This window comes from Ovis canadensis, chromosome X (assembly GCF_042477335.2).
Source record: "Ovis canadensis isolate MfBH-ARS-UI-01 breed Bighorn chromosome X, ARS-UI_OviCan_v2, whole genome shotgun sequence".
Classification (NCBI taxonomy): Eukaryota; Metazoa; Chordata; class Mammalia; order Artiodactyla; family Bovidae; genus Ovis; species Ovis canadensis.
The window spans coordinates 9,227,726-9,236,343 of NC_091727.1; the positions used below are offsets into that span (position 1 = coordinate 9,227,726).

General features: G+C 41.7%; 1 non-coding gene across 1 annotated transcript; it reads left to right on the forward strand.

Annotated features, from left to right (window-relative positions):
- The first annotated feature begins 8,324 nt into the window (after window positions 1-8,324).
- On the forward strand, window positions 8,325-8,396 carry TRNAC-ACA (transfer RNA cysteine (anticodon ACA)). Its single transcript has one exon. It is a non-coding gene; the product is annotated as a tRNA-Cys (tRNA).
- The last annotated feature ends 222 nt before the right edge of the window (window positions 8,397-8,618 follow it).

Sequence of the window (8,618 nt, forward strand, 5' to 3'; positions counted from 1 at the left end):
CAGGACAGTGACCTCTAGGGACAAATAACAGCAGAGATCACCTTGAACTAGGAAAAGCAGATGTGAAATGGAGCACATCTGGGAAGAAATAAACCTGATGGAGATAAAATACACAAGGGCTGTTTCTCACCTGTCTCCCCCCGTGCTTGGGTATAGTTATCTTGACTTTAATAGCCAGGGAGAACTTGTTCAATGTATATATGGATTTACAACAAAGCAAGAGGGATTCTTTAACCTGGACTTCATGAAGATAATAAAAGGTTTACCCGAGATGAGATGAGCCATGCTATGGAAAGACAGGTGTATCCATTTTAATACTGTTAAATAGATATTTTCCACAAGCTCCAAAGAATATGCTATAGAGTTGTATGATAACTTCTAGCTACTATTTTGTTTGTATGTGCTGTGTGCTCAGTCATGTCCAACTCTTTGCGACTCCATGCACTGTAGCCTGCTACCCTCCCTCTGTCCATGGAAATTTTCAGGCAAAAATAGTGGAGTGGGTTGCCCCAGGGATCGAACTCGCATCTCTTATGTCTCCTGCATTGGTAGGTGGATTCTTTACCACTGCGCCACCTGGGAAGTCCACTATTTTTTAGAGAGCTGATTGGAACTTCTACAAGGACTGAGGGTGCTGTACTCAGAATTTCCTTGCTTCCTTTCACCCATCAATCAATCCATCTACCTATCTATCGATCCATCTACCTACCCAACATTCAGAAAACGAAGATCATGGCATCTGGTCCCATCGTTTCATGGGAAATAGATGGGGAAACAGTGGAAACAATGTTAGATGTTATTTTTTTGGGCTCCAAAATCACTGCAGATGGTGACTGCAGCCATGAAATTAAAAGACGCTTACTCCTTGGAAGAAAAGTTATGACCAACCTAGATAGCATATTGAAAAGCAGAGACATTACTTTGTCAACAAAGGTCCATCTAGTCAAGGCTATGGTTTTTCCAGTGGTCATGTATGGATATGAGAGTTGGACTGTGAAGAAAGCTGAGCACCGAAGAATTGATGCTTTTGAACTGTGGTGTTGGAGAAGACTCTTGAGAGTCCCCTGGACTGCAAGGAGAGCCAACCAGTCCATTCTGAAGGAGATCAGCCCTGGGTGTTCTTTGAAAGGAATGATGCTAAAGCTGAAACTCCAGTACTTTGGCCACCCCATGCAAAGAGTTGACTCATTGGAAAAGACTCTGATGCTGGGAGGGATTGGGGGCAGGAGGAAAAGGGGACTACAGAGGATGAAATGGCTGGATGACATCACCGACTCGATGGACATGAGTCTGAGTGAACTCTGGGAGTTTGTGATGGACAGGGAGGCCTGGAGTGCTGCAATTCATGGGGTTGCAAAGAGTCAGACGCGACTGAGCAACTGAACTGAACTGACCCACCCATGTGCTGCACTTCCCCAGTATATCAAGCACTGTTCAGGGGGCTGGTGGTACATTTTCAAGTAAAACAAAATATCTCTGTTATCTTGGTGTTTGTGACTTGGATGTGCTTTTTAGAATTTAGTTATTCAAACCTCAATCAGTTCAGGAGAATTTATAGTTGCATTTCTTGTTAGGAAATATACTTGCCACCTTCAAAATCCACCAGTGGACTGTTTTTGTACTTACAGGATTCTGCTTCAGGAAAAAGAAACTGTCTCCTAATGCAGTTGGAAGAAGCCATCTGCCTCACGTCCTATCTCCAGCCCCAGGTACAAAGGTGAGTAACTTGATTATCATCTTGTAATGATGTGATCATGAGCTTCACAATGCCCTTTAACTCAGTTTTCTCTCTTAGAACTTAGATTCTGAAGTGGTTGTAATCAGAGGACAGAAAAGTGGATATATGATATATTTTTAAGAGGAGCTGCTCATATATGATCCAAGGACTCTGAGGAGAACCACGTGTGACTTTAGAATAACGAATCTAAACTCAGATTTGCATAAGGATTTTGTAACTCACAGCATCAGAAGTGTATATATTCATCTACATACATGCATAGGTACATTTTTATCTCTTTTAAGGATACAAATATTTTAAAATAAGGTTTGCATGCTTAGGCTCTTGAAGCCATCTGGGAGCCCCCAGGCTTTTTTGTGCTTAATTACAGACCATTCATCTCGCACATGCGTGTCCATAGCCATGGTTATTTTGTGATATTTTTGAAATGTGCAGTAGCTTCCATTTCCTTGTGGAGTCCCTGTCCTTTGGTACAATAATAAGAAGCATAATAATCATTTGCAAACAAATAACTGTATCCTGCCCTTTGTGACTTTTCCTACCTTGTGATGACTTCTCTTATTTTAATCACAATTTTATCTCTTCTGATCCTGACTCTTAAGCTCTGGTTTCTCTTGATCTGAGGAAGCTTTGAAGTTCATTTTAACCCAGTTTCGCCTGAGGAAATATATTTCAGTACTAGAGGACTCAGTTATCTCCTGTTACTTGCCCCAGACCCTAACCCTCTAGAGATCATCCTAGTTCTTTGCAAACACACACAGGGAATTTTAATGCCCAGTTAATTGGAAGGTTTTACCAACCTCTGCCCTTCTACATGTTCAGATAGCACAATGTTTACTATAGAAAAGTTTTTAAAATTGTAGAACTAAAAAAATTGGTTGTGACTTGTCATGTTTTTGTGAAGAATCTTCATTTCTGTATGGGATCAAAAATGAATTAATGAATGCCTTTTTTTCGGTTTTCAATTCTGCCTTCCAAAAAGTTTGAAGCTGCCCATGAAAAATGGGAGCCATCTCTGAAACATTACTGTAAGCCGTGTGAAAGAACAAGGACTTGGCAATGAAGTAGACAATCACTCAGCACCACTGTCAGTCAAATTGTTCACTCTCATTGAGGGTTTAATATATGCCTCCATATATCCGGAGAAAACTAATTTGAAAAGATGCATATACCCCAGTGTTCATTGCAACACTATTTACAGTAACAAAGACATGGAAGCAAACTAAATGTCCATCCACAGATGAACAGATAAAGAAGATGTATATACACGTACATATGTATATATATGGTATATAAGGTATATGTATATGTATGTGAGATGTATATATATATATAATGGAATATTATTCAGCTATGAAAAGATTGAAATAATACCATTTGCAGCAACATGGATAAACCTAGAGATTATCATACTAAGTGAAGTAAGTCAAAGAAAGACAAATATCTGATGTTATCACTTATATGTGAAATCTAAAAAAAAAAATGATGCAAATGAACTTATTTACAAAACAGAAATAAACTTGCTGGCATAGAAAACAAACTTATGGTTACCAAAGAGGACAGGGAGCAGGAAGGGATAAATTAGGAGTTTGGGATTAACAGAAATACACTACTATATATAAAATAGGTAACTGGGACTTCCCTGCTGGTCCAGTGGCTAAGGCTCCATACTTCCAATGCAGGGGGCATGGGTTGCCAAAAAATTAAAAAATAGAATAGGTAACCCATAAAGACCTACTGTATAGCACAGGGAATTATATTCAATATTTTAAAATAACTTACAAGGAAAAAGACTGAAAAAAGAGTACCTATATTTATATAACTGAACACTTTGCTGTACACCTGAAACACAATATTGTAAATCAACTGTACTTCAGTTAAGAAAAACATGCCTCTATATTCAGCAGTGTAAGACAGCCACAGTTTTCCTGGACTCTGCGTGTTGAGTAAAGTGAGACATGTCTGTAGGTGATAAAAAGGACAACAGCCTCCTTGGTTGATCTTGCAATCAAAAATATGCTCAGTGGAAACCGCAAAGAAGGAAGAACTTGCTTTTTTCCTTGGTAGGAAAATAATGAGTCATCATATTCTTGTGATACACAGAATTATCATTTCATAAATTCCGTGTAATAGGTTCTCACTTGCCAGGCACTAAGTGCCCCATTCTTTTACTTATGGGAAATAGCACCATCGAGTTCCTGGTATGGACAGCTGCCAAGTGATACATGTTAGCATCTGTTGGTTTCTGACCACATCTAATGAGTGTGTTCTGCTCATCATGATGCCGCCTCTAAAATGGAAGAAATATTAACATCTTCTAACAGCAGCTGTGGAGGCGGATGTATTCCTCAAGGCAGGCACGAGCTTGGAATACATTATCTGTTTGGCACAATTTATTCATGATAAGCTGCAGGTTGCCTGACTGAGACTGCCTGACCTTCTCAGTATAGGAAAGGTCATTCCACCCTGGCTCTCCCCAAGCTGAGCTGGGCACAGCCATTCACCACTGAAAAGGTCTTTCTCTCTCTGTAGGCTGTGTTCCAGGTCACTGTTTGGGTCTCAGTTTCAGAGACGAAAATATTTAATGATGTTGAGTCCACTGGTCTCTCATCCATGGAGTTTGTTTTAACCCAGAGTACGTGAAAATCTGTCCTGTAAACCGATTTCCTCTTTTTTTGGCCTATAGGTTGCCATAAGAAATGAATCATCAAAAACTGACAAATGTGACATTAAAAAACTCAGACACATTAAAAAAAATTAAAGAAATCTATGTACGTGATTCTTAGGTCATCCTTGTTAAAAGTGATTTTCTCTGGGCAAATGTAATCTATAAGCTCATTGTTTCAAAACTAGTCATTGTTCTTGGGCTGATGAATCTTATGAGCTCACAAACCATGCACGTATCTTTTCACCTCCTGCTTCCTTAATGTTATAGCCGTGTACATACATTGGACACGCTGGCTCCCTCACCTGGTTGGGGAGTTGGTTTGCTAGCTGTGTCTCTCAGACAAATGGAGATGTAGCAAGTCTTTGTCTAGAAGGCTGAACAGGAGCTGAAAGGATGGGCTCTTGAGAGGAGATGGCCAGGGGCGAACTGGCAGGAGGCTCCAGTTTTAACACCAGTAATTGCTAACTTGGTGACTTTGAATAAGTCACTTAAAACAATTTTTCCTCCATAAAGCAAAAAGATTGGCTGTGTCTTTTGAGAGCTCATCACTTCTATGGTTCTGGTTTCTAGACCTCCACCTATGTGGGGTCACCCAGACTAGACAGTCAGCTTTTGTCTGGAACTTTGCAGGCATTGCTCACAGTTTCTGCCCCCAGATAACACGATTCCTTCATTTGGAACACTTGACTGATGAGAATGTGTTTCCCAAACACCAGTGATTTCCTACAAGGGTCAGATTTGTGCCATGTCCCTGTCCTACCTGAATTTGTATTAAATATTTTTCTTTGACTCACTTTTTAAAAATTGAAGTGTTCATAGTATTAATTTCTGCTATTCAGCAAAGTGACTCAGTTATATATATCTATACATTCTTTTTTTTAAAAAAATATTTATTTTTATTTATTTGGCTGCACCAGGTCTTAGTTGTGGCACTCGGGAAATTTAGTTGTGACATGTGGTATCTAGTTCGCCAATCAGGAATCGAACCCAGGGCCCCTGCATTGAGAGCACAGAGTCTTAGCCACTGGACCACCAGGGAAATACCTATATATTCTTTTTCATATTCTTTTCCATTATGGTTTGTCATAGGATATTGAGCATAGTTCCTCATGCTATATAGTAGCACCTTGTTGTTTATCCATCCTATATATAATAGTTTGCCTCTGCTAGTCCCAAACTGTTCATGGGATTCTCAAAGCAAGAATACTGAAGTGGTTTGCCATTCCCTTTCTCAATGGACCACATTTTGTCAGAACTCTCCACCATGACCCGTCTGTCTTGGGTGGCCTTACATGGTATGGCTTAGTTTTCTTGAGTTAGACAAGTCTGTGGTCCATGTGATCAGATTGGCTAGTTTTCTGTGATTGTAGTTTCAGTCTGTCTGCCCTCTTATGCCCTCTCTCAGTGCCTACCATCTTAATGGGGTTTCTCTTACCTTGGACGTGGAGTATCTCTTCATGGCTGCTCCAGCAAACCTAGTAAAGTAACGATCAAAATTCTCCAAGCCAGGCTTCAGCAATACATGAACCGTGAACTTCCTGATGTTCAAGCTGGTTTTAGAAAAGGCAGAAGAACCAGAGATCAAATTTCCAACATCTGCTGGATCATCAAAAAACCAAGAGAGTTCCAGAAAAACATCTATTTCTGCTTTATTGACTATGCCAAAGCCTTTGACTGTGTAGATCACAATAAACTGTGGAAAATTCTAAAAGAGATGGGAACACCAGACCACCTGACCTGCCTCCTGAGAAATCTGTGCAGGTCAAGAAGCAACAGTTAGAACTGGACATGGAACAACAGACTGGTTCCAAATAGGGAAACGAATACGTCAAAGCTGTATATTGTCACCCTGCTTATTTAACTTATATGCAGAGTACATCATGAGAGACGCTGGGCTGGAAGAAGCACGAGCTGGAATCAAGATTGCCAGGAGAAATATCAGTAACCTCAGATATGCAGATGACACCACCCTTATGGCAGAAAGTGAAGAAGAACTAAAAAGCCTCTTGATGAAAATGAAAGAGGAGAGTGGAAAAGTTGGCTTAAAGCTCAACATTCAGAAAACAAAGATCACGGCATCCGGTCTCATCACTTCATGGGAAATAGATGGGGAAACAGTGGAAACAGTGTCAGACTTTATTTTTTTGGGCTCGAAAATCACTGCAGATGGTGATTGCAGCCATGAAATTAAAAGATGCTTGGTCCTTGGAAGTAAAGTTATGACCAATCTAGATAGCATATTGAAAAGCAGGGACATTACTTTGCCAACAAAGGTCCGTCTAGTCAAGGCTATGGTTTTTCCAGTGGTCGTGTATGGATGTGAGAGTTGGACTGTGAAGAAAGCTGAGCACCGAAGCACTGATGGTTTTGAACTGTGGTGTTGGAGAAGACTCTTGAGAGTCCCTTGGACTGCAAGGAGATCCAACCAGTCCATTCTGAAGGAGATCAACTCTGGGATTTCTTTGGAAGGAATGATGCTAAAGCTGAAGCTCCAGTACTTTAGACACGTCATGCGAAGAGTTGACTCATTGGAAAAGACTCTGATGCTGGGAAAGATTGAGGGAAGGAGGAGAAGGGGACAACAGAGGATGAGATGGTGGGATGGCATCACTGAGTCGATGGACAGGAGTTTGGGTAAACTCCAGGATTTGATGATGGACAGGGAGACCTGATGTGCTGCAGACCATGGGGTTACAAAGAATCGGACATGACTGAGCAAATGAACTGAACTGAACCCCAAACTCCCAATCCATCCCTCCCGCAGCCCCTCCCCACTGGCAACCACAAGTCTGTCCTTTAAGTCTGTTTACTCACTTTTTATGACTGAAATTTATTTAAGGCGACACAAGTTGGTACTGATTATAGTGGAAATAACTACAATGACAAAAAAAAATTATTCAGGGGTCTCAGGTTCACAAATGAAGAACTAGAAAGATTTTCAGAACTGATCAAATTCATTGCTAGCAGCCCTGCACTATGAGAAATACTAACAGCAGTTTTTCAGGCTGGAAGGAAGTGACCATAGATCATAACTTGGACCTTTAAGAAAGAATGAAGAGCAGTTCCTGGTGTGCTCGCTGGTATTGGAGCTGTGTCCCTTAGACAGACAACAGACTGGAACATGCCACAAGGAGCCATGTCTGGGCTACCCTGATGGTCTAAGAGGTAGTCAGCAGCTACATGAAGGTGCTGCTGTAGGATTTTGAGTTTTCTCAGTAAAGAGACTGCATCTAGTACAGCAGCCTCAGTTAGAATCACCATCCAACTTGCCATGACCCATTTCTCTTTTTCCCCTTCATAATGCAAGAGGTTCATGGAGATGAATAGATATCTTCATAAGTGCTTCCAGTCAAATTCGCCTGGGTTCATGGTGTTGCTCGTAATTGCCTTTGTTGCTCTGGAGGGAAGACTGGAGCCTTCCATGCCCCTCTTACCATGAGCTGGGAGCACAGTTGGTATTTAGCTCATGGCTGAGAGTACACTCAGTATTTGGAAGAACTAAACACAGGTGCAGCTGAGGTCCCACTGGGCTTCCCACTAGTTGAGCGTGCATGCATGCTAAGTTGCTTCTGCATGCAAGTGTGCTAAGTTGCTTTAGTCATGTCTTTGTGACCCCACTGACTGTAGCCTGCCAGGCTCCTCTGTCCATGGAATTCCCCAGGCAAGAATACTAGGGTGGGTTGTCATTTCCTTCTCAAGGGGATCTTCCCCACCCAGGGATCGAACCCCTGTCTCTTATGTCTCCTGCATTGGCAGGTGGGTTCTTTACTGCTAGCCCACATGGGAAGCTCTATCACTTGGTCAGCTCGGCTCAGATTCTGTTTAACTTCTGTTCCCCATTAAGCTCCAACTCTGACTAATGGGCAACAGAAACATTCTGGTTCTCTAGACTTTACCATTGGCTCAAGGACCCGAGCTTCCCTAATAGCTCAGACGGTAAAGCATCTGCCTACAATGCAGGAGACCCAGGTTCAATCCCTGGGTTGGGAAAATCTCTTGGAGAAGGAAATGGCAGCCCGCTCCAGTATTCTTGCTTGGAAAATCCCGTGGATGGAGGAGCCTGGTAGGCTACAGTCCATGGGGTCGCGAAGAGTTGGACATGACTGAGTGACTTCACTTTCACTTTCACTTTCAAGGACCTGAAGGGATCTGAACACGGGTCAGCCAAAGGAAACCAGAACCCCAACATCTGCTTTCCCTGGTGTTGTGTTC